Below are 14,051 nucleotides of genomic sequence, written 5' to 3' on the forward strand. Positions count from 1 at the left end.
TGAGTGAGCAGCTCTGGAGTAAAAATAACACCCTAGTTTTCCTCCTTCAGGTGAAGGAGCTGGGCTTTTGTCCTTACACACCAGTCAGTGGCTATCAGCCCCCTCGGGGGAGGGAGGGTGTGGTGACATAAAATGTTCCCACGGGTAAAGTGAAGGTTGCAGGTGGAAGGTATTGGCAGGAAACACACGGAATCTGGCTTACAGCGCGGGTGAAAGGGTTCTGAGGATCTGAGGAGTGGACGCAGTGTTCCACAGAACATCTGGGGAAAGCGGGGTCCTCCCCATCTCCTCCCATCCTACCTGCCCTCTCCACCCCCAAGCAAAGTTGGCACGTGCCACTAACACACATATACCAGTGCCTGGGCTCACCCAGTGACCCCACCATCCAGACCAAAGTGTGTCACTGCATTTCCATACTGAAAGGTGTCGGCCTTTTTTCCCTTCCTGCTTTCCACAGCATCCTTTAATGTTCTGCACGAAGAAGCATTCTGTTTACCACATGTATACTGGATAGAGAAAAAGAAAGGTTCCTCAGGACTTTTCTGCCTCCACAACAGAGGCCTCGAATGCCAGAAATTGTCAGCCACGAAACATAACAATGATGACAATAATGACTTCTGGCTTTACTGCGTGCTTAACCTCACTCTCTAAAAGGTGTACTTAACAGTGAAAGGATTTAATTTCCTTCGTGTTAAATAACAACAAAGATCCATTCAATCAAATATTTAGTAATACCAGAAGAAACAGGAGAAACAGTTTTATTGGAAATATTCTAACACACTTTCTGAATAAGTAATCAAAAAATAAATAAGGATGTAGAAGATATGAACATATAAATTGTTTACCCTGAAAACAAATAGTGTACCTTCATTTCAAGTTTCATGAACGGTGACAAATTCAATAAATATTAAGCTACAGATGATATTTTGGTAAATTTTGAAAAGTGGACATTCTATAAGTCAGTCTCGGATCAAAAAGCAATCCAGCTAACAATAATATAAAACACACCACCTAGAAATTGAAAAACATAAATAACATCTCAAATTACCCTTAGGACAAGAAGTAAATCGAGAATAAAAAACAAACTATTTAGAAAACAATAATAAAAGGATACAAAGCCATCTGCAGAGGCAAAATGTAGTAACATTGAATGCTTTTAGTGTCAAAGAGAGAGAAATAAAAGAATGAATAAAGCACGTGAGCTGAGATTTTGGAAGAGAGTATAAAACACTCCCCTACCCTCTAAACAGGAAAGGAAATATTTGAAATGGAAAACAGAAAAAATAAATGCCCAGAAGCTTAAAAGTAGGAGAGACATGCCTTCCGGCCTGTGGACAGAGAAGCATGTCGCCTTGTTCCCCGTGAACTTGGTCCTCTACATGTCTCCGGTCCTCCCCCTTCTTGCTATCACGCTCTGTGAATTGCAGCTCATCTGCTCCCAGGGCCTGGGCTCCCTTCATCCCCTTTCTCTGTGTCAGCACCGCGTCTTGTACGTGCTATGCCTCTGTGGTGGCATCTACACATGCCCTGCAATGAATTCTCCCTGCTTGTGACTCGCTTTCTACTAGACACGAGGTCTTCGGGACAGGAACCAAGTCCTGATGACCGTTGTATCCTCAGGGCCTGGGATGTGGTGGGTCTTAATGAACACATGCTGAATGAAGGAATGAGAGGATGGGCTGGAGCACTGATTCCTGAGTTGCATTTGGTCCTAAGTTGCTTCTGTCCCCACTGCCCAGACACAGGTCCCCAGCCAATGTCACAAGGCCTGGAATGAATCATTCCAACAGTAAGAGAACTCACAGGGGAGGATCTGCCTATCGGGATATTAATGCAACTAATGACTACTGTTTTGACAATGTCAAAAAAATATGAGGTCTTAGGACTTTGATTTTTTTTCTTATTTCTTCTTTTCCACTGAATAATCAACTATTTCTTTTGTGAAATGGAAAACCATCCTCTCTGCTCAAGGCCTGATTCAAACGTCAACTTCTCTGGGGATCTTCCGTGATTTCTCCAACTAGAAACAATCTTTTCCTGGGCTTTCCAGAGCATCTGCCCCTCCCTCTGGCCTCTTAACATTTCTGCATTTTGTTGTTTGCGTTTCCAAATGGGCTGCTGACACCCTCCAGGAGGCCTGGAGATCCCCTAGATAAGGAGAGGATGTACTGGGACAGTTCATCCAGACTCAACCCAACTTCCCCCGCATGTGCGGTGGGGAGGGGACAACTTACAATGCGGTTGCCTGGGTAACAGGGACCACACTGAAAGCAAAGCATCCTGGGCAGAGGCTCAGGGTTCCTGTACAGTCTCCTGCAAACCTCAGAGAACATCCCCTGCACATTCACACCCACACTGCATCTGGCTCTGACAAGGTCCCAGAAGCAAGTTGTGCAGCTCCAGCTGAAATGGGGCAGGGAGATGAGGGCTTGCTGTCACATTACCTGGGGCTGATGAGAGCAACTAAGGCAGATGTTTTGATCATCTTTCTTGTGCCCAGATGGACAAAGAGAGGGCATTCCGGGCAAGGGCTCCAGCTGCGCACTCTCCAGTGATGAGAGACAAGCAGATTTTCTTCAGAAAGAACCATAGCATTAGCCACTGCCACGACCCTCCAGGTCATCCTCACTTGGCTCTCAGAACAATCTTTCTAAAACTCAAATCATCCCCTGTCACTCACTTCCCCTACTCAGAACCCTTCAGTGCTTCCCCAGAGCCTTCAGGATTTGGCCTGACATTCCAGGCCCCATGTGATCTGGTCCCCATAGACCTGTTCATTGCCATCTCCTGCCACACACCTGTAGACCCCCAAATGGTTAGCTCCCTCAGGATTCTCCAGTCTGGTCCCTCTCTCTCCTTGCTCCAGACTCTCCTCTTAGAGCATTTCATCCAGGTCCATGGGTTGGGAAATCATCTGTATGTAGCAACTCCTAAATTTTCTTCTGGTCTGGACTTCTCTCGCCAGCTCCAGACCAATATATCCAATTGTCTGTTTGACATCTCCACTCAAATGTCAAATACATCTCAAACTCAACTGTCTAAAACACCCTTCCCACCTGACCTCCTACTCTGCTCGTCTCCACCACATTGGGAAACGTCTCCACCAGCCACCTAGCCACTTCAATCACTCCTGACTCCTCCCTCTCTGACCGCCACATAGTCACTCCCCAACTAAGTCCTGCTGATTCTACCACCAGTTTCCATGTCACAGCCCCAGTCTTTGCCACCTCTTCCTCAGGGACGACACAAGGACTTCCCATCGGTCATATATGCAATAGAATCATCCTACTCTATTGAAGGGCTAAAATCTAGGCTTCTAGTTTTAGGGGCTCCCACCGACCAATTTGGGGCAATCTGAGCACCAAAATAATTAAGATTAATAATTATAAAATTATTGGGAAAATAACAGAAATCTCAAAGTCCCTACTAGTAATAACTATTAAATAAGTAGGCAGAAGAATGTCCTGTGGAGGGAGTACTGGAGTTGAAGTCATCATTTTGTAACCTTCATGATAAAGGCTGATTTGATTTAGGCAAGAATCATGAACAGATGTTAAATCTCATCTATTTAATAACCTATGGAATAGGATATCTGCATGTTTTAATATATCTCCCTGACTGCTATTAGTTACAAGGGAAAAATTTTAACTAGAAATTGGAGAAATCAGACAAAATTTAAATCACTGAGACATTGTGTGCCTCTTGTTGTCACACTGAGAAGGATACAACATTTATGCAGTCTTCCAGCCAGGAATGCATGACCCATATATGGTAATGAAACGGCAGACAAAGCTCAAATAAGGAGGAACATTCTACTAAAGGGGAGGACTGCATTTTCCCATTGTGTCAATGTCATAAAATACAAAGGCTAACTATTCCAGATTAAAGACTAAAGAGAAATGACAATTTAATGCAAGACATCATTTCTAGCCTAGATTCTGGACTAGAGGAGAAAATACTACATAAAGGATATCACTGAGACAATTGACAAAATGGATGGTAAATTAGATACTGTATTGCATCCATGTTAAATTTAGTGACGGGGATAACTGTACTGCACTGGGGTAGGACATACACACTAAATATTTAAGGGTAAAGGAACATGATGTATGCAACTTATTCTCAAATAGTTTCAGAATGAAAGTCACATGGATATACTAGAGAGAGAGAGAGACCAAGTAATTTTAACAGGTGAGTTTGGAGTAAAGGACATACAGATGCCCTTTGTACTTTTCTATAATTTTGAAATTATTTCCAAATAAAAAGTTAAACCAAAAAGAATCCAGGCTCTTTACCGTGGCCCACAAGGCACCTGCCGCCATCCCCAGCCAGCCAGTCCAGTCTTGTTTTGACCACATGCTGCAGTATATTCAACTCCACAGACACAAGCTGCCTTTCAGTTTTCCCAACATAACAAGTTCTTGCCCACCTCTGGGCCTTTGTGTGTGCACCTACTGTTGCCTCTATATGGAATTCTCTTCCTTCAACTCCCTCTCAGGGATAAAGTGACTGTCACTTTCTCACTTTGATCAGTTTGATCCTCAAGTTGGCCTTTGATCCCCCCAACCCAATATAGATTTACTGTGTTCTTCCATAGCACCTTGAATGTTTCCTTTATGATACCTGTCACAGTTTGTAAGAGTTCGTATTTTGAGGGCTTGCTTAAGATCCATCTTCTCTAGGAGCCTGCAAGCTCCCTGAAGCCAGGGATCCTATCCGTTTCATTCATGAGGTGTCCTCCACCCCTGCTACTAGACCTGACATACTGCCGGGCACTTAGTAGACAGTTGATTAAATGGTGAATTCCACCCTGATGGAATTCCCCCAAACTGTTGGCAGCTCTCAGAGGAAACACCCCACAGTTCATCTCTAGCCCTAAGAACCGATTCCAGAGGCTTCATCTATGAAGGCTTCTGGGGCTCCCCACCACTGTACCAGTATTTAAAACTAGGAGGCCATGGGAAGGAGGGAGGGGAACTCAGGAGGAGAGGCATCTTAAGAGGGAGAGGATGAATTCAGTTGGGAGTCTGGCACCTCAGAGAGGGCATGTCAAGGAGGCAGTTGGCTGGATCGGGCTGGTGCTCAGAGGGGCAGTCTGGTTTAGAAGGAGAGATGACTGGTAGCTGAAGTTGTGGACATTAAGATTTCTCACAGTCTTGTACAAAAGAAAAAGAGTCCAAGGATGGGGCCCAGGGGACCTGGACTTAAGGGCTAAGCAGAAAAAAACATCCCTGGAAGTAAAGAAACTGTCCAGAAAAGTAGGCGGAGTATCAGTAGAGAGTTTTCACAGAAGGCAAGAGAGGAGGCCACTTTAGGCACGAAATCCCATACATCTGTGTTGCCTTCTTCCTTATTCAAGCTCAGCATCTGGGACTCGGGGAGCTGAGGAAGCCTGGCGGAGGCTAAGGTCTTGGACTCTGTCTGAATCCTGACTCCACAACATCTAGGCTGTGCGATCTCAAGTGATGGACTTAGCTTTCCCAGACTCCAAGCCCTCATCTGCAGAATGGGAGTAGTGCTAGCATTTACTTCATGGGGCTGCTGTCAGGATTACACAAGATCATCTTTGGAAAGTCCTTTGATCCACGATTGGTCCACAGTCTAGGAGTGAATGAACATTATAAGTGCGTACACAGTGGGAGCAGGATGCACTGCCGGCTAATAGGATCGTTTCTTAAGTCCAGTCAATTATAGGGCTTCAGACAACAGTCAAATAGCCCCCTCACCACTTTCTATTACATGCCCCCTTCTCCTGATTCGATCTCTATTAAACAAACCTATAGTGGGCAGGCTCTGTTTAATATTGTCCTTTCTCCAAAGCCACCTCCTGAAAATTGGCTTTCCCCCAAGTATGCCCCAAGTCAGATGATGCTGAAGTTTGCCTACCTAATTGCATCTCAACCCTGTTTTCCAGGTAACTGTGGTGACACTGCCTCCTCAACACAGCTACCTTCTGTGGATATAGGTAGGTATCCTCAGGCTCCTTACTTGGAGATACCACTGATGTTCGCCAGTAGCTTCTGACCATCTAATCTCCAGAAGAAAGAGAAGTGTGTGGATGACCATCTCCCAGCTTAGAAAGCTCTTCCACAGTATAACCTCCCTTTCATCCTCACAACTGCCCTGTGAGGTAGATACAGCAGATAATAACTACACTGGTCCACACGTATCAGGCATTCACGATGGACCATGCTCTGTGTTCAGCATTTTCATAGGTGATCTCATTTAAACTCACCAAAATCCTATGAAATGGGCTCAGTCTTTCCATTTTACAGAAGAGAAAAATGGGGGCTCAGAGGGGTTAGAATTTGCCCCAGATCAAAGAGGTAGTAAGTAATAAATTCAGACCTCAGACTGACTCCAAAGCCACACTTTTAACCCTTCTTCAATATTGCCTCACAAAGCAAGTACATTTTTCCTCAGGTTATCATTCTGTCCTTTAAATTGAAGCCCAGAGAGGTAAAGTAACTTGTCCAAGGTCTCACAACCAGGAACTGGCCGAGCTGGAGTCCATAATTGGATCTTCTGGCTCTGAGGCTCTTGAGACCATGAGGCTTCAGCGACTGGGGCTGACAATACTCTAGACAATTATTTCCGCAGCAGGTTTGCCGGGCCAACCCTGCTCAGCTCAGAACAATAATTCTCTGACAGTTTTCAGGAAATTTCTGTTTTTCTGAATCCCAAGAACCATCAGTCAAGAAATCGGGGAGATAGGAAAAAGGATTATAATTCTCCTGGGAGAATTAATGCTTAACAATAAACAACCAGGCATTCCTGGTTTGAAGGAATCACTGACGTCAAGTAGAAAGCACGAGAAGGAAATGCTGACACATGGAGTCCAAGGTTAAGGTAGGCCTTTCTGGAACCTGGGATAGGCGCACATAGGAGAGAAGTGGTCATAATCTGATTAGTCTCTTTTGTAGCTGTTGCCATATTAGAAACATATGAATGGCCCTACCTGCTGTTAACAGTGAGCCATTCTAACAAGTTAAAATAAATATTAATCTGTTTACATGTATATCTTATCCTATGACTGATGTTCCAAGAAATAAAAAGTTTTAGAAACAAGTCCTTTGATTGGCAATTTCAACACATGATTCTATGTAGTGCAGTTAATTTTGCTGAAGGTTTAAACATTTTGTGATCTGAATACTACCCAATAATGTTCTCTGGTATTTTCTCATTTCTGAATATTTGCTGTAGCCTACAGTTCTTTGTAACTACTACTACATGTGTATTTCTTATTTATTAAAAAAAAAATAGAAAGTTATGAAAAATACAGAATACCATGATTTCAGGAATTCCCAAGAGTTCCAATCTTTGAATCCCCAACTGTAGATTAATAACTGTTGGGAATTTAGAACTGGATGAAATTCCTAAGCAATTCAGTGGGATGGCAAACTGTGGAGAGGCCATCTTCCTTGGCCTCCAGGAAGGCTCCAAACAGGAGCTGGTCCTGGAGCAGAGCTTGGCTGGCCGACATCCCTCTAAAGGCAGAGGTCTGCAATGTCACTTCAGGGAACCAGGGGCTGAGCCGGCAGCATTGGCCCTGGCATGGAATTTCTACGATGTCTCAAGTTTCTTCTCAATGGTTGGTGCAAATGTTCATTTTCATTTCAGGGGGGATCTGCTTGCTTTAGTATAAAAAGTGTTTCATACAATTATCACGGAAAAATGGATTGCCCTTCATTCGTGTACCAGTGGGCGGGCTGTGGAGTCAGGCAGGCAGACCTGGGTCTGAATGCTGGTTCTGCCACATACTGGCTGTGGGACCTTGGGCTGGTCCCTTAACCTCTCTGAGACAGTTTCTCCTTCTGTAAAATGCTGATAATGAGAACACCAATGGCACAGAGATGCTGTGAAGACTGAATGAATCATATAAATCACAAAGCCTGGCACAGAGTAAGCCCTCCACAAGTGGGAGACGTGGTGATTTCCTAGCACGACAGGCCCAGCAGTGGAGTGGGCAAACACGAGCTTGCTTGCAGCCCTTGGAACCCCTCAGAGGGTCATTCGCCCCGGGCCTTCTCCAGCTGGGTCTGCTGGGGCCGGCTCAGGGCTGTGCCAGACGCTTTGGGTGTCCCCTCACCAGCCCGGGCCGCCTTCCCGGTTCCCACGCAGGCCCGCGGCGAGGCGGGCGCCAGGGTGGAAACGCTTCCCGCCCCCGTGGGCTCCCGGGGGACTGGCGAGGCTGGCACCCTCAGGAAGCCCTTGCTGCAGGTCCTCCGGCGATCGACGGAACCCACCCGCGGGCCTGGCATCGGTGGGCCTGCGGGGAGGCGTTAGGTAGTGGGTGGGGTCGGGGTGGTGGGCGTGTGGCGCAGGGTCTCCGCGGAGGCGTGGCCTCCCCGGGCCTCCGCGCGAGGCTGCAGGAGGCCCGGCGCCGACTGCGCACTCCGAGGCCTCTGGCTGCGACGCGTCCTCAGGCGTCGGATGTGGTCCGATTGTGCCCGAAGCCCTCCCCATTCTTGGGGGTGCCGTTGAGCCCGCTCTGCGCGAGAGTCGGTGGCGAGCTAGCTGGGTGCTGGGACCTTAGGTTCGGGGCAGGCTGGGGCCGCTCGCCCGCGATGTTCCCGCGGCGGCTCTGGAGCTGGGAAGCCCTTTGCGCCCTCAGGGGCACGGGTGGGTGGCTGGCTGGATCTTGGGGCGGCCAAGGGAAGCGTAAGGGGCTCGCCTTCCCTGGGGAGCCGGCTCACCTCCCCTTTCCCTGGGGGATCGTCCGGGGAGCCCTCGGGGTCTTGCTTCCTCCGCCGGGAGCTCTGGGGTCCGGCGGCGCCGCCGAACTGGGCCGGGCGTGGGTGCGGAGGCCCCTCCTGGGAAGGAGCCGCCTGAGGGGCTCTGTTTTCAGGCCTTTCTCGTGGAGGGCTCTCCTTGTCATCCTCACTCCCGAATCCTGCGGGGAGGAAAGAAGGATCTGTAGCGTATTTTCTTCTCCTCACGCACATTAAGACTAGAAGGACCCTGCCTCGGGAGTCCTAAATGGGACAACTTGGTACAAAGTCTTTACCAACGACCAAGTGCGGTATTTCCGACAGCAGGCAGAGCTTGAGGCTGAGTCCCTTGGGAGCTCAGTGTCTGAAATTTGACAGAGCCGGGCAGCTCTACAGTTACTTGCAGTGTGATTTGAGGCAACTTACATAACTTCTTACAGTTTCAGTTCGTTCAGCTGTAAGGTGGGGGGAAGAGTAGCGGAGCCACCGACCATCAGGAAGCGGGGGGGGGGGGGGGGGGGCGGCACAGCAGCCTTATGTTTAGTTGGAAAGACCAGTATAAACCTGTACCTTACAGAAAACTTTTTTCAATTCTGTCACTGCCAAGGGAGGTCCAGGCCCCCTCTACTAACTCTATGTATACCTCTAGTGCTGAGTGTTGGTATCATATTATTTACCATTAAAATAACCAGGAGTCCTAGGAGGGTAGCTGATTCCATTTCTTGAAGCAAGAAAAATCAGGATGGGTCTACAAGCATCCTGCTGAGGTATTGAGCACCCCCTCCCCCCAAATACAACAATCGATATGCTTAAGGGAAATGTCTGGGAAAGGCTGTGAGACCATAAGCTACCCAAAAGTGGAGTTAATAATGTAAAGAAAAAGTAGTTTTACTAAGAATAGATACATATGATTCTGATTATTTTTATATTGTTTAAAGTCCTTAACCTTTTAGAGAATCATACTGAAATAATTCAGATGAGATTCTGAGATGTCTGAGATTTGCTTCAAAATAGTAGGAGAAAAGAGTCAGTGGCCGTGAGTTGTAATTGTTAAAGCTGGGTGGTGGGTTCCTGGAGATGCCAGATACATACTATTATATTTACTTTTGTATGTGTTTGAAATTCTCCATAATAAAAAGTTAAAAAAAAAAAAACACACAGAAGAAAGAGAGAGGAAGGAAGGAAGAGAAAAGTAGAAAAGGAGGGAGGGATGGGGTAGGGAGGGAGGGACTTAAAAGCCCCACAGGTAACAAGAAAAACTTTCCCATGAACAGGTGCTGGGGCTAATGACCAGCAGCTCAGGTTTGCCCCCTTAGAACTGTGCAAACTGGTCCCATATCTCCCGCCAGAACCTACAACCTCAGTTGATTCTTAGACAGTTTCCTTTTTCTTTCAGATCTAGTAGGATTATATAAACTCTAAAAAGTTCTAAAAATAATAACTGATAGAATTACTGAAACCCTAGAAAGGTATAAAAACTGGGACCTCATGATGGTGTCAGAATAAGGAAGAGTTAAATCCATAGTTTTAGCACTTTTATGACCAGTTTTGATGGCCAGAGTTTTCATAAATTCTGTAATTACTGTATTTGTGTATGCTTAAAGCATATGAAATAGTCAGAAGAATCAGGCAAACTGAATTTGTATTTGCAGTTTAAATTAGTTACAATAATTTAATTCGTTAAATTTGTAATCAAAGCCTAAATCCCCCATGGAAAAGAACAGCTTTCAAATTTTTCCTGTTTTTTTGGTAGAGTCTAATAAACTGAGCATTCCAGTACAGAAGGTAGTGGATGTTCCCTCCAGCCTAGAAGCCTCTCAAATATGAAATAATCTATCAGTGGGTTCTTACTTCACTTTAAAGGAGAAGATGCAGGTAAAACACTTGGCTCAGGGCCTGCAACAAAGGACGCTCTCACGTCCAATTCAGATGAGCCAATTTACTGGAAAAGGAAGAGGGTGGTAGCAGGAGCCAACATCAGAGAGACAGAGCAGAGAGGAGCTGTCACAGGCATGCTTGCTGCCTGGCTGATCTGATCAGGTGGTCATTCAGTCATTCAGCAAACACTAGGCAAAGACTAAAGGTCTCAAATCAGGGCACAGGCACTCGCTAATCTCCACATAAGTGGTTAGGAGCGTGGGCTTTGCATCAGATGTCATGAGTTTGAGTCGACTTAGCTTCTTTTTATCCTTGACCTTGGGCAAGTAGTATAAAATCACCAGGCCTCAGTTTCCTTGTCTGTCTGGTGGGGATAATAATCCCTACTTGACAGGGTTCCCTGAGGATTAAAAGAGATTATGTATGTATGTGAGTGAGTGTGTGTGTGCTGTTTTGTATATATACACACATTTGTATATATACACACAGTAATATCTATGTATATATGTGTGTCTGTATGTCTGATGTACACATAGATACATGTATTTAGATATAGGCACTGAATAACAGTGGCTGCTATTATGACTTAACATTGCTTTGAATTCAGGGTTTGCTCCTTGGAAGATCTGGGCTATTTACTTATGGATATGACCAAACAGATTAGATCCGACCAGTGGGAAAAATTTTTTTTCTGAGTATTAATTCTTCACCCTATTCAGATCAATTGATGGCCATTTTGTTTTGCATTTTCCCTAAATCATCAACAGATTTTTATAAACCAGTGAAGAATGTCAGAAAGAAGGGTTCTGGGAAAAAATGTCTCTATAGACAATAGCTAGTGCGGGCAAGTGGTTGGAAAGCACAGGGTGTGTCTGATCCTACTGGGATCTAGGCCACTGCTCATAAGTGTACAGGTTATGCACTGCACAACTCTTGGAAGTGCTGTTCACTTCCTGGTAAACAGTGATCTGTATAAGGAAAGGGCACTTTTTAAAAATTTTTATTTGCTATTTCTTTGTGGGTATTTATTTTTTAATTTTTTTTGAGAGGGGAGGTAATTAGGTTTGTTTACTTATTTATTTGATGGAGGTACTGGGGGTTGAACCCAGGACCCTGTGCATGCTAAGCGCACGCTCTACCACTGAGCTATAACCTCCCCCCAAGATCACCTTTTCCTAATTCATATAAAGCTGAGTAGTTGACTGTGGTCTCTCCAGAGGAGAGAATGTCTACCACATTTTCTTATCTTTTGTGCCAGGCTAGGATCTAAGAAAGCTGTGGCAGAGAGGCAGCTTTCTCTCAAGGTTTGGGGCAAAGACAGGGATTCCTGGGTAATAGGCAGAATTCTAAAGATAAGCCCCTAAAACTCCTGCCCTTAGTTATGCAATCAAACACTAATCTAGGTACTGCAGTGAAGGGATTTTGGAGATGTAATTAAAGTTCCAAGTCAGCTGACGTTAAGATATGGTGATTATCACCCAATCGGGTAGCCTTTTAAAAGAGTTTTCTCCGGGTAGCAGAAGAGGAAGTCAGAGATGTGAAGCATGAGGGGGACTGAAGCCTGTGCTGGCTTGAAGATGAAGGGACCTATGTGCTGAGGAATGTGGTGGCCTCTGAAGTTCCCCCATTGACGGGAGCACAAAGACATCCCACACAGCCCAACATCACAAGGAACTGAATTTGGCCAACAACCTGAACTCACTTGGAATTGGATTCTTCCCCAGAACTTCTAGGTAAGCGCCCACCCCAGTCAACAATTTGACTTGGGCCTTATGAGACCCCAAGCTGAGAACCCAGCCAAGCCCGTAGGATCTGCCTGTAGGACTATGCGATAATAAATGGGTCTTGTTTTAAGCTGTTAAGTTTGGAGTCATTTGCTGTGGAGCAAGGATACATTTGGATTCACGAAAGCGCTCAGCTGGGGAGAATGTGGGTGTCCCTTCAGGAATCCCTGTCTCGCAGTGCTGGTGGGGAGAACCCATCCTCCCACTCCCTGGGTTTCCTTTATGCAGAGGGAGGACCACTGGTATCCAATCCTGCCTCTCCCCTCCTTCTGCCTTACACAGGAAAGAGAAATTCGGTGTCTGTATTCCAGTCCCTTGCTGTTTTTCCACTCAGGAGTGCACTTGCTGGGTAGAACTTGCGTTCTGCTTTACTCCTCTGTCTTCCAAGTTCTACAAGGGGAGGCCCGTCATGGTCCGGTGCTGCCAATGACGTGGATGGATAAATCATTAATTCTGGGATTTAGTAACATGGCCTAGAACTCAAGAAGAGGGGTGTAATTAATGGGCTCCCTCCTGTTCCCTTGACATACAGCCCTGGGAGAGCTGATCTCATCTGCTCACTTCTGAGGACCAGGAGGGGAACTGCACACAGGTTGACTCACTTGAGAAGATTGCCGCCTGCCCTTGAAGAGCCCTGTAGGTGAGGCTTCCTCTTCATGTCTTAACAGTAGGATGACTGGCTTCAAATATGTTTGATACTGTCTCTTATCAGCTGAATAATGTTCCCTCACCCACCAAAAAAATTCATGTGCCAAAGTCCTAACCCCTAGTACCTCAGAATGTGACTATGTTGTGAGACAGGGTCTTTAGAGAGGTAATGAAGTTAAAATAAGATGATTGAAGTGGGTTCTAATCCAACATGACTGGTGTCCCTGCCAGAAGAGGAGATTAAGACACAGACACACGATCGTGTGAAGACATGGGGAGAAGACGGCTGTCTACAAGCCGGGAGAGAGGTCTCAGAAGAAACCAGCCCTGCTGACACTTTGATCTCCAACCTCAAGTCTCTAGAACTGTGAGAAAATAAATTTTTGTTGTTTGAGGCACCAGTCTGTGGCACTTTGTTACGGCAGCCCTGGCCATTCAGGAGGAAACTGCTGTCTTACAGCGCCTGCCTCTGTTTGAGAGAACCTACAGTCCTGTTCTGAGTGGTGAGAGTCAGTAAAATCATGAACAGCTACAGAAAAGCTAACAGCCCATCTAAGGGGACTTGGAAACCAGAGGCGAGAAGACCAAGCCGGGTCCCTGAATGAAATGGCTCCAACTGAAGTAAAACTGATTGAGGAGAACTGTTAAAAGAGAGGTTATAAGAACTCAAACCTCTCTGTCACCAGTCTTCCAATCCTGTTCCTTCCAAGTCCCTGACCATCCAGCCGAACCGTTAGCAACTGCCCATGAGTTAGTGTAGGTCTCACGTCAGACGTAGTGAACAGCCAGGGGCTCAAAGTGCTGTCCGCTGTCAGGACTGTTCTTCACCCCAGTCCTTCGGGTTCACCAGGGCCCACGGCCAGGACATAACAGCCTGTCAGACAGACTCACCTGTTCACAGGTGTGAGTCTTCATCAGTCAGCTGGGTGTAAGGGACACCCCCAGGTGGCCATAGCAAGTGACTGAGGGAAAGAAGACCGTGCAACCAGAGCCACCTGCTCCTGTAAATGGCTTGTATCTTCTGGGCCTT

General features: G+C 46.2%; 1 long non-coding RNA gene across 1 annotated transcript; it reads left to right on the top strand.

The window, feature by feature from the left end:
* The first annotated feature begins 5,874 nt into the window (after positions 1-5,874).
* LOC116147196 (uncharacterized) lies at positions 5,875-13,401 on the top strand. Its single transcript, XR_010377688.1, has 3 exons — positions 5,875-5,965; positions 12,110-12,322; positions 12,906-13,401. It is a non-coding gene; the product is annotated as an uncharacterized LOC116147196 (long non-coding RNA).
* The last annotated feature ends 650 nt before the right edge of the window (positions 13,402-14,051 follow it).

This window comes from Camelus dromedarius, chromosome 24 (assembly GCF_036321535.1).
Source record: "Camelus dromedarius isolate mCamDro1 chromosome 24, mCamDro1.pat, whole genome shotgun sequence".
NCBI classification, from domain to species: Eukaryota; Metazoa; Chordata; class Mammalia; order Artiodactyla; family Camelidae; genus Camelus; species Camelus dromedarius.